The following is a 21,167-nucleotide window of genomic DNA, read 5'->3' as shown; positions in this document are numbered from 1 at the left end:
AAAAAAAAAAGAAAAAAAAAAGAGAAAGTTCATATACTAAGTGATTCTGTGTCTTTACATCAGTGTGTCTGATCACAAATGAAATCTGGAAGGCCAATTAGTACACATTTCCTCAGGGCACTTGGGAGTAACTTAAGAGGAAAGAGCATTTATTTTCTGGTTTTCTCTAATCCTTCTGCTGCTTGTTTTCATTAGATATGAAGGCCATTAAACAGTATGTAGCCCAAGCAGATTTTAGCCTCACAGAAATGGGCTTCCTTTGGCCCATCAAGAGCACTCTTTCAGAAATGTGTGTCGAGCCCTTTGACAAACTCTGGGCATCATAAACTCCTGCTGCTTTTCCTCTCTTCCCTCCCCCTCAGTAATCTCTCCCCTTTACGCCCTGTCTCTTACAGCGAGTTCCCTGTTTTTAGCTGAGTCACAGCAGCTGGCTGGCACCTCCAGGGTCATACTGTACGTAACACAGAATCCTCTCTGTTGGCTACCATGGTGCTTCAAAAGAGGGGCTGTGGCAGCCGCTGCAAAGCATCCTGGGTACTCCAGCCGAGCCCTCCTTTGAAGCCCTGAAGCAAGCGGCTGGCAGGAGCCTGGGACAGCTCCGGGATCCAAGGTTCCTGGCTAACATGGCTTCACTGAATCCCAGGGCTCCTGCTGCCGCTGAGATGTTGCTCAGAAGCAAGCCCTTAAGAAATCAGAACAAAATCCAGACGGACAGAAGCAGAGTCATATGGCCTCTCAAAGCCAATGGCTGCCAGGAAATAGTCTTAAAACTGCCAGAGCCTTGGCAAAAGGCCTTGAGCTCTGCCAGCGGGTGAATAGTGGGGTAAGAGTGTTGGTCACATTCTCCTTTTCCAGTCAACTGGACTGCGCCCAGGCACAGAAGCGCCTATGGAAGTGTGAGGCAACCATATATCACTTGCCCTCCTGAAGATGAATGCCGGCCCGTTTAGGTAAAAAGAGACCCTCACCAGGTGGAACAATACAGATTTTTCAGGGTTAAAAACACAATCTTGGGGGTTTCAAATATGGAAGAGGGGATGGCTCCTCATTTCCCAAAAAGACACTGTCTGGAGGCTGAATATTTTACAGACTATAGATCCCGCAGCCCTCAGGGGGATTCACTCTTGTCCTCCCCGCTGTAGGGATCCCGATCTGATTCTTGGTCTCTGAAACAGTTTTCTTTTAAGAAGACTTTATAAACCAACTAGTATGCTAATGATGCAGGCGATGATGATGTTGGTGGTGGTGGTATCTAAGCTACACAGTGTTCCTTCTGCAGCTTGGGGGGGCGAAAAAGCTGTGGATGATTATTAACATGTTTTAAATGGAATTTTTTTTTTTTTTTTAACATGCAACCTGCGGTCTCAAAGTAAACACAAGTGAAGAAGTTATCGATCCTAAATGGCAAGTTTCAAATCCCTCCAGAAGCCCTGCTTCACCGTCAGGGTGTGGCTCACAAAGACAATCAAAGGATTTGGTTTTTGCGGTGCTGCCCTTCACACAAACTCTTAAGCAGTAGAGGAATTTAAAAAGAAAAGGATATGAGGCTAGCAACTACTTTTTGTAGCTTTCTGGAGGCATTAACATAAATGTATAAAGCCAGATTATTTGCTATCATAACTACGGTATATTCAGACATAAATTCAAGTAAATGCTAAAAGCAAAGTAACACAGCACATCATCTCACAATTTTTCTATTTTTCATCAAAGAGGCTCAGTAAAATACAAGAGACAAACTTTTTAATGAGGATGGTTTTCTTCGGCTGTCAATGCCTAAGAAAGCCAAAGTTAAGCAAAAGTATCACTTGGAAGACAGAAGAAGAGCAAAGGAAAGAGAGACATGTGAAATGAACCCCTGAGGAGCTCTTAGTAATTGCTTTTCTGAGAAGTTAACACCTATAATATGTGACAGAACAGGTTATCTTGGATTCAATGTGTTAAAATGTTTTTATTCCTGGTTAAGTCATTTTTAATAAACAAAATAAATTATAATTGATTTGCTAGAAGCCAGACGATTCATCAGTACCATAGGTATAAATATTTTAGAGAATGTGAGCAGCCTGTACTTATTTTAAAATCTGGAACTATTTTCCATTCCTTATAACAAAATCTACATTCTTTCAATCATAAAGGAGCTGATGGCTGAGGCAGGATTGAACGGAGAAAAAAGCACAATTCTCCTGTGAAGAATGACATCTGCTGAGAAACAAAATGGAACACCATATACAAAGGAATAAATAAATAGGTGTTGGATCAAGAACTAACATAATCCACAATTAAAGAATTATTTGGAAAATAATAGCTGTTGGTGGAAGGAAACAAAGAGAAATGGACTGTTTAGGATACAATGAATTGCTTAATCTGAGGTTATGGTATAGGTGAGAAATCTAAATTATCAGGCTAGAAAGTCAGAAGAGGAGAGATCACCAAGAACTCTTAGTAGAGTGTTTGGTACAGTTACTCAATTAAAGCTTTATTGTTTAAAGACAGGCCTCCTTCTGATGCTGGCAGAACCTGGAACAAACAGTGGCCCATCTGTCATGGATCTAAATATTTAAAAGTTTTAAGTTAAGAAATGGTTAAAATAAAATATGTTTGATCCATATCCCTTGATAAATATACTTCTCAACATACAGAAGGCCAGGTTCAAAAGCAGAACGTTCAGAAGCCTTGGCGACCTGTATGCCAACATGAAGAGTAGGACCCTGGCCCATGCTCCTGGCTCACTCTCTCTTCCTACCCTTGGCTCTCCCCCAACACCATGAGGGGCTTTGTCTACACATGTAGACAGTCCAGTCTGTAGGTCCAATAACTGAACAGCCAACAGCAAAGAATAGCCTATGGCCAACCCATTGGCCTTGGAGTATTCATCCCAGGGGATGGTTCGCCTCTTAGAAAGATATACCCAAGGAAGAGGCCCACTGAGTGACCATCTGGGGAAGAGATTTCTGACATCATGAGTACCCAGAGTGAGGCCTAGTAACAATAGTGCCTACATGAAAGGCTTTCTTTCTTCCATGCTGTGGGGAAAGGTACCACTGCAAATAGGGTCTAAGGCAGAAGCCTCTCTTACTGATGTCTAAATAAAATAAAATAAAATAAACTACAAACATTCAAATCTATATACCTGTAACTTTCCAGTTAAAAACAAATAAGTCATGGGAATGTAAAAACAAAATAAAACACCTAAAATCCAACTCAGACATACAATAAATGTACAAAACACAATATATATAAAACATCACTTTAATTGGGATGAATTCCAGTATTAGAGACTGTGATTTAATTGCTATTATAGCAACTGTTTTACTGTAAGAATAACAGAAATACAATTGATTTAAGTTATTGACCCTATATCCTACAAAGTTGCTACACTGACTTACCAGTTCTAATAGCCTTGCTTTGTTTATTTGTTTTTGTTTTGCTATATTCCTTAGGATTTTCTACATAGACCATAATGTCTTCTGAGAATAAAAACAATTTCAATTCTTTTCTACTTGTGTAATGTCACTGGCTTTGAACTTCTGATACAATATTAGGTCATTGGTTAGAAATATTTCTTTTTTTCTACTATAGATGTTTAGTGCTGCTAATTTCTCTTCAAGTATCACATCCTGAAAATTTTAATGTCATGTTTTCATTTTCATTTCACTTAGTCTGAAATAGTTTCTAATTTCTTTTTTAATTTGTTCTTTGACTAATGGATCATGCTTCTTTCTGTAGATTATAGTTCTGGTGTCGTGTCTAAAACATTGTATAGTTTTATGTTTTACATTTAAGTTTATTATTATTTTGACTTAGATTTTGTATGATGTATAAAGCAGGTGTTGAAGTAATTTTTTCTACAAATGGATGCTCAATGATTCCATCACCATTTGCTGAAAATACTATCCTTTCCATGAAAATGACCTCTGAACCTTTATAAAATTTCAGTAAGACTATACTTTTATTGGTTTTTCCTGGATCTCCTGTTCTGTTCCACTAACCTTTGTGTCTATTCTTCCACCAATATCACACTGTCTTATTGCAGATTTATAAGTCTTGAAATCAAGGAGCATGAGTTCTCCACCTTTCCTTCCATTTCAGGAATTTTTTTGTTGTTGTTGTTCTAGGCTTTTTTTTTTTTTTCCTTATAAATTAAAAAGTCGTCTTATTGATATCTATGTAAAACTTTTCTGGGATTTTGATTGGGATAGTGTTAAGTAAATACACTGAGTTGGATCTTAACAATATTGTGTCTTTCAAATCATGAAACAGATCTTTGAAAATTTTTCCAACAGTATTTTTTGTAGTTTACAGTATAAAGATTCTGAAAATATTCCTTTAGATTTGTATATAGGTGCTTCAGTTTTTTTGTGCTATCTTAAATGATATTCCTGGCTCTGTGTGATCTTCCAGTATGGCTCAGCCTGGTCTATCTGATGGTTCTTTCTCGGCCTTTGGGGTTTCTTCTGATTTCTGTAGTTTGTCAAATCACCTCCCTGTGTGGCTTTTTTTTCTTCAGTACTCTGCTCTCGCAATTTCTCAACTCTCTTTCTTCAACTAGAGATCCTACTGGCGCTTTTTGGTTCTCCCTCCCAGCATCATAGCCTAGAAACTCCCTCCAGGCAGTCAGCTGGCTCACAGAGCACGCGCACAAGTTGTCTCCCTTCCCTGTGGTGACTGCCTGTCAACAAATGTATGCAAAACCCCTGCTTTACATATTTTATCCTTTTTATTATTGTTTAAGATAGGAGAGTAAGTCTAGTCCCTGATACTCCATTGAGGCCTGGAAACAGAATGCTCCACTACAGCTTTCGACATGAATTATCGGTAATATAATTGTACAATATAAGCTTTCATCTCTGCATTTATGACAGGCACCCTGAACTCCATTCAATCTTTCAGGTATATGAAGGTAGCACTCAAAGGGCCCTTGTACTTAGTCTTTCCTTTACTCAAAATGCTTTTTCCTCCTATTGTCTTCTGAATTCCTACTCATCCTTCAGATTATAATGCAGTCATTGCTGTTTTCAGCAAACGCGTTCTCTGCCTTCCCTAAATTGTCAAATCTTGTTATATATTCTCCTAACACGCCTTCATAACATTTACTTCACTTCTAATTTTACATTTATTGTATAACTATTTGATGCATGTCTGTTTCCTTCTCCAAACTGTAATGAACACTGGGTCTATGTCTGTCTTTGCCTACCATTTTATCCAAAGTGCCTGGCATAGTGCCAGGCACATAGTAGGTGGTCATCAAATATTTATGGGATAGATAAACACATTGACATTACTTCCATATTTGTCTTTTGTGAAAACTTCATTTTTTCTTATGTTGCCTTTTAGATGTAATGTACCAGTAATTATAGTTTTACTCCCATAAAATTAAAATTTTCCCTATCTCACCAAAGCAAAAGTAACAAAAGGACAACTGTTCTCTCAAATTTTAACAACATTCACTATTTAGAGACAACTAATTTAAATCTTATTGTTAAATAAACTACTGATAGGAGAATTCTGCAACCAATTAGTGCTCTTAAGTTGCCATTTGCTCATCACAGATGCAATAAAGCACAATTTGGCACCACCAGGCAAACAGAAACTGACTCATGAGGGATATCAGATTTCCCTGCTTCCATTTTGTTTTCATCTTTCTAGTTTGTTTGGAAACTCATAAAAACCATATGATGAGTTTTCAAATAAACTAGTGGTAGTTCTATGCTGACTCTTTTACCTCCTATAGTTTGAGGTTTCATTTTAGGGCTACAGCCATGGTATCACAAACAAATATCCCAAAGAAATATTCTTATATTGTATTTCACAGGCGAGGTAGAAGAGGAATCTGATGCTAATTGTTTTTTATACAGTAGTTCTATCAATTGCATCTCAAGTCAATTTAAATGTAATGGTCAATGTCAAAAAATGACATATTTTTGTAGGAGGAGTTGTTACTTTTATTGAAATAGTTGACATATACCACAAAATATTTTCTGTAGTTGTAGAAAGAACACAAAAATTGATTTTGCTATAACTCAGAGTATCCCTCTAAAATTAGCCATTACTACTTTTCCACTTAAATAGAGACATATTTTATTATAACTATCCTCAAACACAGCAAATGCTCCCAAAGTTAAAAATAAAATTTGAGATCTATTGAGAGATGGATATAAAAGATTTTCCTTCCTTTTGCTTTTGTTTCACTATCTGAAAAAAATCTGAGAAATAATTACTACTTACCTTTCCAGCAGAAAAAATTATGAGGATTATTAAAATAATATATGTAAATTACTTTGCTGTCAGAAGCCCTGCATACCTGTGTTATATATTATACTGTTAAAAACTCACATTAGTAGACTTTAAATTTTATCTTCGTTCTCAAATAAGTAATTCCCATATATAGCTCAGTGTATTGGCCCTGATTTTTCTTTTTAAGTAGACAGATGCTGCTTTAATTAATTGGAATGGACACAGACTTAAAATCATCCCTTTGGGAAAGCACTATTGTTTTAATATTACTAATATTAAATATCATCAGAGGCTTGTTCTTGGGGGACCTGGCTGGCTGAGTCAGTAGAGCCAGCAACTCTTGATCTCAGGGTCATGAATTGTGGCCTCACGTTGGGCAGAGAGATGAGTTAAAGTAAAGAAATAAAATTGAAAAAAAAGAAGTTTGTTCTCATTTCTATGAGACTTGTACCTGCTTTGAATGCAGTGCTCTTATTTATTTAATAATTCTGATCTGATAGAAATATAACATTCTCAGTGATGTAATAATGTAAAGCATCTGGATTTTGGAGTCAAACATTTCTGTGTTCAAATTCCACTTTTGCCAGACATAACTGTAGGACCTAGGGCAAGTTCCTTTTTTTTCCTCTGTGGCCCATGTTCTCTCTATGTCAGATGGGTGACAATCCCACAGGGTTTCTGAGGATCAGCGACCTTTATATAAAACCATGGGCACAAACAGGACGCTCACTGACTAGCAGCTATTATTATTACTGTCAATTTTACTAAGCATAAGATAGTGTGACATGGCATTAATAGTTAAGAAAAAAAAAACAATACTTACAGATAAGTTGTTGTGTTTGATCACCATCTGATTTACAGGCATCGTTTTATGTAATTCTCACAAAACTATAATGTTATTTTATTCCCCGTTTTGCAGATATGGAAACTGAGACTAAATGAATTAGAGTGGGTCTGTGATTTGAATTTAGATTTGTTCAATTTCCATGTCTGAGAACCAAGCCTTAATTCTGAAATTGAACGGCTTCATCTTTTATTGAAGTTACTTTTTTCAATAAATGATAGAGGAAACTATCTATACTTCCATAGCTTTTTTTTTTTTTTTTTTCTTTACCCAAGGTTTTTGCTTGTTTGTTTCCTTTTGTATTACTTCAACAGCTCTTGAAGGAAGCGATCTTGTGATTTGGGTTCAGTAGGAAAATGAAGGATAGCTCTCCAATCTACTTATGTATGTGTGCATTTTTTTCTATAATCTTCAACATTTATTCATGATGATAAATTACCACCAAAGTTAGAGTGAAGGGCAGTAAAGGTGTTCCGTATATTCCAAGAATATTCCCACTGGAAATAAGCGGTGATTTGCAATTTATGTAGGAAGAGTTGAAAAAAGAGTTCCTCCTCCATTTTCCTTCTCGAAGTCCCCTTTCTAGTTCTGGAATATACACAAAGTTAGATCACGTCTAATATTTATGATCTTCTACATGTCACCTCTCCTCCTGAAACACTCATTTATAATTGTCAACCACTTGACAGATAAGGCGGCCACTGAAGTCTTATAGCTTTGCTCCAGTTCCATTATAAACGACCGGACTGATGAAGAACAGAGTACACAGAAGAGGGCAAATACCGTGTGAAATATTCTGTAAAGGGCTCATAATTTATATTTCTCATACCTGCACCACGCCAACAAGCTTATATAATCAGTCATGCTTAAACAAAGAAAGTATATGAAGGAAGTCATAGGAAGACTGCCTAATTTTAATAGTATTTGATTTTAACCAACACGATACATGAGCACACTTAAAAAAATCAACTTGTTACCAAAGATTTACTAATAAAAGTAATATCCCTGGCTTCTCTCTATTTAGTTCTGTCCTTGTGACACAACAGAACATTTAACTCTTCAGATGTTCTTTTTTGGAATTAATTTCTGCGGTTTTAATGTAACTTGCCTTGATTTATAAATTTTATAAATTAATAACTTACCTTGATTTATAAATTTTGATATTTTTTAAATTCCTTTTTGATAAGAGGACTTAGATCACTGATACTAACCCTCATCTTTCTTCCCATGCTTGTTATTATATTAAAAGCAATATGTTAATTCAGTTAGTCTGTGTGTTTACATCACCATGACCACATGAATGTCATTTTCTTCACAGTGATTCACGTTTGTACAGCTCTTTGTTTTACGAATAGTCTTTAATTATATTTTATTATTTTTTAGGTCTATTTGTCATGACTACTTGTTTAATATGTTTTCAACTATACCAATGGGCTAGGGTTTTTTTTTCATGTTCCCCCTCCACCCCAACATATACCTACTTTTTTCTAAAACCCTCACCTCCGGTCTCAAGAGGAGAGTAGTTGATGTCCTTAAATAATTAACCATGTGTTTGTAAGCTACGGCAGGATGAGGACAATGTCTGCATGGGTTCACCTTTATATTCCCAACATGTAGTATAGTGCTTGGCACAGAGTATATTATACACTCAGTATGTATTTGTGAAATGAAGGGATAAATACTGTGGTTTTTACACATATACTTTAAAGAGAGAAGGAGCTAAATACCACACTAGTCATCACAAGTTTTTAAATGATCTCAGTATTGAACAATTAAGCAGAAAGTGTAAAAAAAAAAAAAAAAAAGAAGGATGCTTTCAGTTTTCTTCTCTGTTATTTTCAAGGAGTTAATGGCTCTTCACAAGAGGCTTTTGTCCCACAGACTGGTTAAATCCAACTCTCCCTTGGTTTTTCTAATTAAAATCCCTTAAAGACTAATCTAAAACAGTCTCTGAGTAGCAAAATCGTTGTGAGGTCTGTTTTCCCTTAAACCATGAGCTCTGTCCCCTGACAGTCAGGTGTCTCATTTCCAGACTGAGGGATCATGGGAAATACACAGACGAGCCAGGTGCGTGGAGCAGAGCAAGGTGCCCCTGGTTTATTCACCACTTGTGCTTTTCTGTACCACCTCGCTGACAAGTTGGGTTCTTCCAACTCTGCTATTTCCAAAGCAAATATTTTAAACTATCAGTGGCTCTCACTCTCTTATAACATTGTCAATTCTGCCAACTCATAAAACACAAATATGGATTTGTCTCCATGCTATTGATAAAGAGCTTGCAGCATTATACAGAATTCAGGGGCTGAGCCTAGAATTAGAGCTTGCCCTTGGAGTGAGAATAGAAAAGGAAAAGGTTCAGACAAACTGAAAATAAATGTACATGAAACAGGCACACAGAGGAGTTGAGGGGCCCTCGCCGCCGCCACGCTGCCCATTCACTTTGCACTGATTTCTAAATGCCAGATTCTACTCCTTTTCTTTCTTTACCTATGAGAGAGCACAAGGAAGCCATGGATGAAGAAGCCATGGGAATTCTGGGGAATTGCTTTACTCTAGAAAAAGAAGGCATTTTCCCTGAATCTTAAGTTTCAAATTCTTCCCCTAAGACGTACTGTAATTAAACAGCTTGTGTGCCGCTTCATAAAACATATGGGAAACCATCACTTGTTTTATTTAGGATAGGGTGCTGCTATGGGAAGGATCTGTCAAGTCTTTGTCTAAGACTTTAGTTATGAACAGAAATTCATTGGCAAATGTCAGGTGACAGAAGAGAAGGTTAGTTATAAAATCGAATGCAGTGCAAATTTGCGAACATTTAACACGGTAAATATTGTCCCCTGCGCATGAATTATAAAACAACAAAGAATCTCTCAGGATGGAGAAAGGAAGTGTCCTTGTTATGTAAGAAAGCTCTGAGAAGATAGCAAGTGAAACTCAGTGGTATTGAAATTTGCTGCAAGCTTCGTCTGCTGCAAGCTTTGGCCCCTGATGTCCCCTTTAGTCAATCAGTTTGTCTTTGTCATGTCTCCAGAGGTACACAAGCATGAGCGTAAGTTGAAGCTAAATCCAATTTGGAGCAGAGATGCAAACATCAAGCTGCTGTCAGAAATAACAACGAAACGCTTCCCAATCTCCCAGCAACACTGTATTTTAGTGTCTAGACCTAGAAGAAGAGCAAGAGAAGCAGCGTTGTTCCGTATGAAAAACAAAAGAATGTGAAACCCAAGAACGTACTTACTGCACTCTTAGTTGTCATTAATACACTAAACTTCCATTGCAGTTTTTCCCATGAACAATTTCAGTGAAAATCTAGTTTCCCCTGGTCAAAATGAACAACATTCACTCATCCACACCATCCATTAACATAGACACTTGGGTACCAACACCAACTTTAAGATCTAAAAATGTAAGGACGCCTGGGCGGCTCAATCAGTGTAGTGTCTGCTTTCCACTCTGAGATCATGGTCCCAGAGTCCTGGGATCGAGTCCCGTATGGGGCTCCTTGCTCAGTGGGGAGCCTGCTTCTCCCTCTGCCCCTCCTCCCTGCTTGTGCTTGTGCACTCTCTCCCTCTGACATACAAATAAATAAAATCTTTCAAAGAAAGATCTAAAAACATAGGCAAATGTTCAGTATTTACATTTGTCCTTCTAAAAATATCAGTATCTGAAAGACTTCATTCTAGATAAGAGGCAATGATAATATAAAAAAGGAATTTGGAGTTAACAATTCAAAAGGACTTTAATTCTGTTATGTAAAGCTTTTTCTTCTTTTCCCTAATAAAGGGGAATATATTTTCATTCATCTTTTTGTTAATGACAAGGCTTTCTGAATGTGTGGGATACTGCCATAACCTTCATATCTTATCCTATTTGAATTTCAATGATGGTCTCTTATCACTTAAGAAATTCATCCCTCATAATCACTGAACTTGCTCTTTTCTCTGTCCTGGATACTCTTAGCTCAGATTGTTGACAAAACTCACTGTGTCCTTTCAAACTAATCAATTAATTCCTGTTTTAAATGTAACCTTTCTTAGAGAAACTTCCCTGTCCATTACTCCCATTGCACATCACTTTTTTTTCCTCCTTACACTATTTTAATTTACTTTATAACATATGCATTACCTAAATCATGCTATATATTACAAACATAATAATATTTTTATTTTTAAGTTATATTATCTACTTATTACTATCTTCACCCATAAAATATGCCCCCCTGGAGATCCAGAAGTGTATAATCCTACATCTCTGGCTGATTTCATGGGTGTTCAGAGTGTTCTAGTAGATAATTAGCTCACTTTAGGGGACTGGTTGAAACAGGGTCTCCTACTTCTCCGCCATCTTGTCCCTCCATCCAACCCATCACCCATTAAAAAACAAATGCTTGACAGTGGCAAAATGCTTTTGCTCACTGCTATACCAATGGTGTTTAGCATACTACTAGGCACATAGTAGGTACTCACCAAATGTTTGTTGAAATATTTTTTTTAATGAATAAATGTGGTATTGAACCAACAAGATAAAGCTCAAACACTTTAAAAGGCATATAATCTTTAACTCTAGGCTTCTTTATAACCTTTTGGTCCCAACTCCCAAAACTTCTACATACACATCCTATTTTTTAGCCTAACTGAATTACTTGTCATTAACTATACTATGTAAGAACTCCATACCTTTCTTTGCACATGAGGCTCACTTCTTCTGGCGAGCACCACTCAATTTCAAATGTCATTTACTGTGTAAAAATATTTCCATCTCCCCTGGACTCAGATCTCTCCGATGTTCTCACAGTACATTACATTAACTTCTATTCCAGTATTTATCAGATTCTATTGTAATTGCCATATAACTGCCTTATGACTTTTTATACCCAGAGCCTTGTAAAGTGTCTGGTATATAATAAAGAGTCTATACATGTTTGCTGAATAAGCAAACCCCATAAACTCAACAACAGTGTGATTTCTACCAACAAATAATTCATTTCATAATGTATTATTTCTTTTCTAATTAAGTGTTGTAAAAATGTTTCAATCTTTTCTGGGCTAAATAAGTACAAATGGCAAAATGAGCTAAACAGAAGGCTGGTCACGTAACTTGGAGAAGGCTGATAGTTGACATTAAATAATATTCAAATACTTGCAAGGAACAAAGCTAAGCAACCTTAATATTTTCACTCAAAACCTCCAAAAGAGAAGAGACTAGGATTTTTGTAATTGCTTCTCTTAGGTAAGCCTCTTAATAAAACTTGCTGATTAGAGACTTATGAATTATATTTTTAAGAAAGGATGTGGAGTCTCATTCTCTGCCAGTTGTTAAGGATATCTAAGACGGGTATCTTTTGGAGAAACACACATGAACTAAAGGATGTTTTGCCAGCCTATGATTCTATGAAACCAATTTTCCCAAGACCAATAAATCAGTTTCACAATAGAAATTATTACAGTTAGGAAAATATACATCCACAAGAATCAGAAAAATAACTCATATTTTTTGGTATGTGTACTGTTTTATGATGGGTAAATTTCACACTTACATATGGGTATCTTTGGGGAAAAAAAAGAAACTATGTTAAAAGTATTTTCCTCTAAAGGAGGAAAACCAAAATGAAAGCAACATGTCCATGGATTTAGAGGCCAGGAACTGCATATAGAATTGCAATGAACAAGGAACCTCACATATTTTTACTAATATCCTTTTAAAACCATTTTAAAATCTATTATCAGATAGAGTTACAATGAATGCTTATATGACTTGGTCCCTTGGATAGTAGGAAAACTGTTCTCTTAAAACTGACTTACATACTCTAGTTTCTTGCAAACCTGTGTAAAAGAACGTCTTAAAAATAACATTGAAACTTACTATATTTGACAATGCTATTATATTGTTATCTAATACCTTTAAATATTAAAAAATTGTTGCATCCAAATTTGCTTTTGTGAAGGTGGGAGAGCAAACAGATGAGAAGCAAATCTTACAGATGAAAAGCTTATGGATCTGATTTCTCCCAAATTCTGCCTTCTCTTAATACACCATGTAGAACCCAAGGGGCTCTTCTAAGTGCTCAGAGAATGTTAGCTGTTATTATTGGTTACTTTTGGTTTTATTTGTGTGTGTGTGTGTTAATTTTTGTTTTTAAAGATTTTATTTATTTATTTATTTGACAAAGATCACAAGCAGGCAGAGAGGCAGGCAGAGAGAAAGAAGCAGGCTCCTTGCTGAGCAGAGAGCCTGATGCAGGGCTCGATCCCAGGACCCCGGGATCATGACCTGAGCCGAAGGCAGAGGCTTTAACCCACTGAGCCACCCAGGTGCCCCATCATGCAGTGTTTAAAAAGTATATTCTGCTACCTAAGTTTTCACATTTCCTTATGTTAACCTACTTAGTGGGAAAACTATCCTCTCCATCACTCTTTCTATCTTTACTATATTAACTTCTCAACGTGCCATTAACACTTGCAAATTGATTGTAACTGACCTTGAACAGGGCTCTGGTATTTTAAAGGAGAAACCAACGAATCGCAGGATAAGAGAACTATTGACAGGATGCCCCCTGCCCCTCCATTTTGAACCCACACTGGGAACTTTCATGTGTGCCTGTTTCATGTCTTGGTACATTGTACCAAATATCTTGAAAAGTTTGTAATCGTTTAAGGAAATTATGCTTTTCTTCCTCAAGTGAAAAGAAGAAAGAGAGACAGAAAGAGAGAAGGAAGGAAATAAATGGATGGGGGGAGAAGGGAGGGAGAAAAGAAGAAACGGAGGAAAGGAAGGAAGGATGGAAAAGAAGAAAGACAGAAAAAAAAAGAAAGAGAAGGACAAGAAATGCATCAAGAATACCCCTCCCTGAAAAATTTGTGGGCTTTGCCTCCCCTTCCCGTCCCTTTGCTTTCTCCTTTCTTCCTTCTTTCAAATAATCTGCTTATCAAAAAAACAGATCAACCCCCTCCTCAAAAAAAAAAAAAAAAAAAAAAAACCAACCCAGAAAAGCCAGGAAATATTTGTAGCTTCACATTAAATTTCTTTGCTGTCATACGAACCTTTAAAGTTGACTTGTGAGATGATACCCCCGAATCATGAGCCCAACCTTCTAAATAAGTTTTGTTCAGTTGCTCACCTCCCTGAAGGAAGGAGATTTCATTCCACAAAGTATTTATAGAGCCCTTTATTGTTGTATTAGTCATGGAGAAATAATAAGATTGTGACTGTTGTCTACATAACCAAAATATTTTGATAAAAATTGAAAATTTCAGAGAGTACACAGAATGTCTTATTCTCCTGCACTACGGTCTGCACAGAGGAGTTGGAGACAGACTGTGAGCAGTCCGCTCCTCCCTGACCACACCGTCACCCACAAGGAAACAGGTGACCGTTACAGCTCCCTTTTTGAAATTTCCAAGTACGTTGTTTCCGACTGTGTACCCTTCTCTTATTAACCAATCCCACTTTGCCTGTTCATCTTGTCCTCATTTCCAACATGTCTGATGCTCAGTGCAGCCCTCGTCTTATTCTGATAATATCAAACTACCTTTGAATAATAGTGAGCTGGTAAGATGAGGTATGTAACGTGTTTGTCCTCTATTGCGGAAATTTGTGGCAACTGTTTCCATCCACTGAGATTTTGTCAAGTGATTTAAGGTCTTTGGTTTGGCCTTCTTTCTGGGGAAATATAGAGTAGTAATGATGATAATAATTATACATCTTCAGGCAGAGTGCTTATAGAGCCACTGACTTTCATATCCATGAAATTAGTTCTTACAGGAATAGGAAAGTCCCAACCTCCCACTCACTAGCACTGTACTCACATGAGAGATTCTACTCCTGTCTCCTTGTTATCCTCGCTCATCTCTCTTTGTACCAAATTACTGAGGATGATTAACAAACACAGCCATGGAAACTGGACCAACAGCTCTGTAGTCCCCATTTTTAACTGAAATGGTTTGAGAGATGGTGCGTTACGTATGCACTGTTGGAAAACTTTGGAATTCTTCGGGGGAGGGAGGAGGCAGAAAGTAGAGAATCTTGTATTTTTCATTCCTTAAAGTGTAAAGTACAGAGAAATAAAAGTTCCCTTCTCTGTAGACTAAGATAAAAAAATTTTTTTATAATTTTTTTTAAAAGATTTTATTTATTTATTTGACAGAGAGAAATCACAAGTAGATGGAGAGGCAGGCAGAGAGAGAGAGAGAGGGAAGCAGGCTCCCTGCCGAGCAGAGAGCCCGATGCGGGACTCGATCCCAGGACCCTGAGATCATGACCTGAGCCGAAGGCAGTGGCTTAACCCACTGAGCCACCCAGGCGCCCCTAAGATAAAATATTTTTAATTCTCTTGCAGGACCAAGGTACAGTGTGTTGATTTTCCTGCAAAATCAAGTTTGTATTAAACGTGAAGAGGCAAAGATAAGTGGATGTGAAAGCATAAATTTAGGAACTAGACGTTCATATGTAAAACTGGATGAAAAACAAACTTACCCAAGGGACATTTGGAAGGTATTATTAGTTATCAGAGAACTCACCCATACATATATTTAAAGAAAAAAAAATTTAAATGAATGTGACCTTAAAACTATCTTTCCCTATAAGCCACAAAGGTAGAAAATAAGTGAAATCAAGATTCTCTATGGTCCCCCATTGTCACTTTGGCAATAATTTGTAATAATTATGCTATTATTTATATATCCCCTCTGAAATAAACTCTATCTAAAGAACCCAGTATGTCGCTCTGGCTCCATGAAAAGCTTTCTAAAATAGAAAACAATGGACATATTGTCAACACTAGAAAGCTATTTTAAAATATATAAAAGTATTGGAAAGAGTTCAGAGAACATCAGAAAGAAGGGTCTGACTTACTGCATGAAAAAAGATTAAAAGAGCATGTAGAGTGTGGCTTCGCAACAACTAAGAAGGAACATGGTAACTGCCTGCAAATCTTCTAGGGGTGAGAACAGAAGCAAGTGGGGTGTTTGGTGGCCTGAAGGAGAAGATTCAGATTCACGAGTCCAGTTTGTCTTTTTAATCCTACTGGGATTGAGAATTTCAAAGGGTTACAACATTGAGGTAGGATTTTCCTATCAAAGAAGTTTACAGATTTTTTTTTTTTTTTGGAGGGGGAGCATATTATTTGGGGACATGTTAAAACTAGATCTAAAATGAGGAGAAACTACATACATAATTGCAGTCACATCTGCAACTAATTAGAGCAATAATTGTGTCATATTAATGGTATAATAAGTGTAACTTACAGACATTGTAAGGACCGAGAGAGGGAACCATCCTTGGCTTAGCAAACTTTGTAAGCTACATTATAGCTGCTGTGACTTAAAGAAAGTTACTAATACATTTAAAGCAAAATACTTGGAAAGCAGACAAATGTGGAGGTTCAAAGAGCTGTCATTCAGTCTTAGTTGGACTAAACTTAAACCCTTGAGAAGATCATGATGTTGTTAACAAGAAATGTAGCACTATCAAGGTAATACAAATTTTAAATAAATAGGTTTCTATGTCTAATTATATACAGTGATATATTTCTATATTAACCAACATCATATACATTAACTGAAAACATATATCCTCGTGCTACCGAGGGGATGTTCTCACTCGACAACGAGAGTTTGAGAAAAGTTTTTTTCAACATTCATTGTTGAACTCTATCATTTTTAAAGAAACTCTATCATAACTCTATCATTTAGCCAAATTAAGTAATTTTATACAAAAAGTATAGATGAATACATAGTTGAAATGCAATGACATTTCCCCCCCTTTGGATATAATGTACACCATAGAGGTAAAGGGTAACATAATACAGGATAAATGTAATATTCAATAACTACTCCATTGCCCACCTAGGTTCAATGTAAATAAGGTAAATTTCCTTATCTAGAAATGCCAATACAATTCTAATGTATTTTTCTCTTACTCTCACTCAATATGTTCTTTCACTTTGTGTTAGAAAGTTGAGTAAACCATTTAACTTGTGCTTCTTGTACTTCTGTTCTTGAAATAGTTCATATGTATGTAGATCACATCTTTCTTTGAAAAGACAATTTTAACTGACAAAGAATAACTAACTTACATTGCATAAAATTACTTTTAGTTTTAAGCCCCTGGCATGCAATCTACTAGAAAATCCATGCCAGGGAAAGGGAAAGCCAGCCACATTTACCTTTGAGATGGCCTTACGAAAAGCACTCATTTATGTGCCCCCCGCCCCTGATTAAGTCAAACTAAGTGTTGACTGTGTAAAAACATTTTGATGTCAGTATAGAAAGGTGACAAGAGTATCCAACATCAACAAAATTTTGAAAAATACAGCCAACATTTCAATACTCCAAAAAGTGCTATACAGAAAGTTTCTTTTCATCAAAACAGTTCAGATTTAAATTTATATTGAATTAATTACAGAAAAATTTTATACTCTGTGCATTTTTAATAATTGTTAGTGACAAGAATATGCACCCTTATAGACACAGGCTGTAAAGTGTTATGTAAAAATAAAATTTGGTTGGTGGATTATAGTTCATGGCTGCTATTTTTCCAAAATCCAAATTTTTTTCATATTTTATTTTTAGTGAAATTAAAATTTAATTATATTATTTGTTCAATAACAAAAATTCTTGTAATAAATACTTCCAAACTAAGAGAAGTAAATTGACCTGCCTTTCCTTAAAAAAGAATGACTCTTTGGCTTACAAATCCTATTCTATGGCTGCGACATTACTATTTGTCCCTGTTTACATTTTAAAATTTTCTAAGCCTTGCCCAGACACTGCATTCATTTCTGCCCTTTATTTTTGCCCTAAATTTAAGAAGGTGAGAACTTTAAAAAAAACAGTACCATGCATAACTCTGCCAAATACCAGTGGTTCCTCTTTAATACAGCTTTTCTTTTCATCAGCATTTCTACCTATGCAGATCCCTAGGTGGCTTAATTCACTGCTGAGTATTTTACATAGGTAAATACTTATCAACTTATGCCAACAGTAGGAATCTAAATGATTTCTGAGTGAACAGCAAGTGCCCATTGTTAATAAGTATCAATACGCTCACTATCTTTTCCCAGAAGAAAGACAGCTGCTCCTGGGAACAAAAGTGATTCACAGAATTGGGCTCAAGTGGAGAAAACTGTGGGTTCTTCAAGATCTGGCTGACTCCACCCACCCACAAACTGTTAGGACATTCCTCTCTTTTATTATTGCTACCATAGCAAGTAGAGAGTTGGAGCCGAGCTGCCATGCCACTCCAAAAGAGATCTGAGGCAAGCAGATGTACAGTCGGCTTCTGAAATGGCATCTCCATCTCATGCTTTCTCTTACCTCTCATGGCGCCCTCCATTAGATGGATTCAAGTTGCCTCTATCTGAAAGCAAGCAGAGGCAGGCAACATCATGCCTTTGGCATCAAGTACAGAAAGAACAAAACAAATTAGAATGCTTTAAAATGTTTTTGAACTTCCATAAAGATTTTAAAGAGTTTGCTTGAAAGATGTGATTTTTAAAGTCCTCTTTTCATTAATTTTTTTTGGGAGGGGGGTAGGAAAATGATAGAAAAGAATCACTCAAGGGAGAAAATATTCATTTGCTAAATAATTGAGTGCCAACCACAAGCCCCAGGCACTATAGACGTTATAGATAATGAAAATACGATGACTAAAATATCCTTTTCACTGGGAGACATTCTTTAAGTGCCCTTGGTGTGGGTTGTAAAGGGATTATCTTATTTCAGTTGGATTTTTCTGTGCGGTTCTAATGGTTAAAAGTATACCTGGAGATACACTCTAGAGTTTAACAGGAAATGATCTTATCCCTTCTTAAAAATACATTGAGAAGAGTCATATTTAGACTTGATATTGACTTTTGTGCTGCACCAATTTATAGTCACTTAAAGGAAGGTAAAGTAGTATTTAAGCATCTATTTTCAATATATACATATACCCATACTCACATAAAAGCAGATACATACATACATAATTTTTATATTATAACTAAAATCCACTTAACCTTGTATAAGTTTCAAATCTTAATTTGAAAATTAATTTGAATGAGATGTAATATTAATGACTAACCATGGACTTCTGCACAGAGGATAATCTTAGCACACCTCTTTTTTTTTAAGATTTTATTTATTTACTTGACAGAGAGATGACAAGTAGACTGAGAGGCAGGCAGAGAGAGAGGGGGAAACAGGCTCCCTGCTGAGCAGAGAGTCCAATGTGGGGCTCAATCCCAAGACTCTGAGATCATGACCTAGCCAAAGGCAGAGACTTCAGTTATTTTGTAGAGAGCTATTTCAGCTTCTTTGTAGAGAGCTGAAAGTGAAAGAGAGAATTTTATTAGAAGTTAGGGGGGAAAGGCATTACATATTTTGGAGAAGAGTAAAAACTTGGAAGAAGGGACCAGCACTGGGAAATTCAATATATTTGTTCTTTTTGCCGGAAGGTGTAATGCAGTCTCAGTGTACAAGGTATAACTTAAGATCTGATAGCAAATCCTCTGTTCTACTAGTTTGAGAAACCAGAAGACAAAATCCCAAACTGGTTACAGCATCAGGAACATAAAGGTGGAATTCTGGGAAGGACAGACTCTTGGAAGGGTAGCCCAGATCATGTTCACCTGTTCTGTCCAATGCTATGGCAATGTCCTGGACCACACCTGTACAAAGCTGACCTCAAACAAGTCAAGTTAGGACAACAGAAGTAACTGAGAAATGACTTGCCTCTTTGGAGGTGAGAGTGAGGGTTTGCAATTTAAGTGTAATCAAGTACTGACTGCTAAAACAAAAATGTCGATCCTCTTCAGAGGAATACAACAAAATACAAAATCTGAGTCTTTCTAACATTCACAACGCCTAAGAAACAATACAAAATTCTTGTACATATAAAGAACCAGGAAAAAGTGAAGTGTACTGAAAGGAAGAGACAATTAATAGACGCCACATACAAGATGAATCAGGCATTGGAATTAGCAGATGAGGAATTTAAAGTGGCTAATATAACTATCATTAATTAAATGAGGAAAAACATGTTGGTAATGAATGAAATATTAGGAATTCTGTGCCGGTAAATAGAAAATATGAAAGGCAGCCAAATGGGAATCTTAGAAATACCATACACTGTACCTTAAATAAAAAATTAATAAGATGGTCTTAATAAGATAATAGAAATGGTTAAGGAAAGAGTCAGTGAACTTGACAAGAGATCAATAGAAGTTAAGTAATTTAAAATAAAAGGAGGGAAAATATTGAAAAAAGTATATATGGCTTCAAATGTTAGTAGAACAATATCAAAAGTTATAATATGTATGTAATTGGAGTCCTAGAAAGAGATGAGTAAGTAGGGAGCAGAAAATAAGTGGTTAAATTTATGATCAAAAACTTCCAAATTTAACGGCAGATATAAATTTGCAATATTGAGAAACAGCATACCCCAAATAAGATTACTAAGAAGAAACCAAATTTATGCACATCATACTCACCCTGATAAAAACCAAAAGATAAAAAGAAATTTTTGAAAGCATACATGGAAAAAACAAACATATATAGAGGGAGAAAGCAATTCAAATGGCTGAAGATTTCTCATTTGAAACTATGTAAGCCAGAAGACAATGGTCAGGATTTTTAAAGCGTTGAAAGAAAATAATTTTCTCAACTCAGAAATATTTAGCCTTCAAAAATACTCACCAATAATTAAAACAACAGAAACACATTTTTGGATAGCAGAAAACTAAGTTCTCAATAGCAGAATGACAGTGTAAGGGACAATAAAAGATCTTTAGTCTGAGGAAAATGAATGAGTGGGAACATTTAATCTGCATGGAACACAGAATTTTTGTGGTGGCAGATACCTGTATAAATATAAAAGAAAATGTTTAAGGGCACCTGACTGGCTTAGGTGGTGTAGCATGCCACTCCTGATCTCAGGGTTGTAGGGTTGAACCCCACACTGAGTATAGAGATTACTTAAAAAAAGAAAAGAAAAGAAAAGGTTTAAATGTTTATCCTAAATTATTTAAATTTTATAATGTTATTTAAAGCAAAACTTATACTTTCTGTCGGGGATTATAATATGTTAAATTTATGAAAAATGACAAACCATAGAA

The sequence above is a fragment of the Mustela lutreola genome, chromosome 3 (genome assembly GCF_030435805.1).
Source record: "Mustela lutreola isolate mMusLut2 chromosome 3, mMusLut2.pri, whole genome shotgun sequence".
In the NCBI taxonomy this organism is placed as follows: domain Eukaryota; kingdom Metazoa; phylum Chordata; class Mammalia; order Carnivora; family Mustelidae; genus Mustela; species Mustela lutreola.
The sequence above is the reverse complement of the archived record's forward strand: the minus strand, read 5'-3'. Positions refer to the sequence as shown.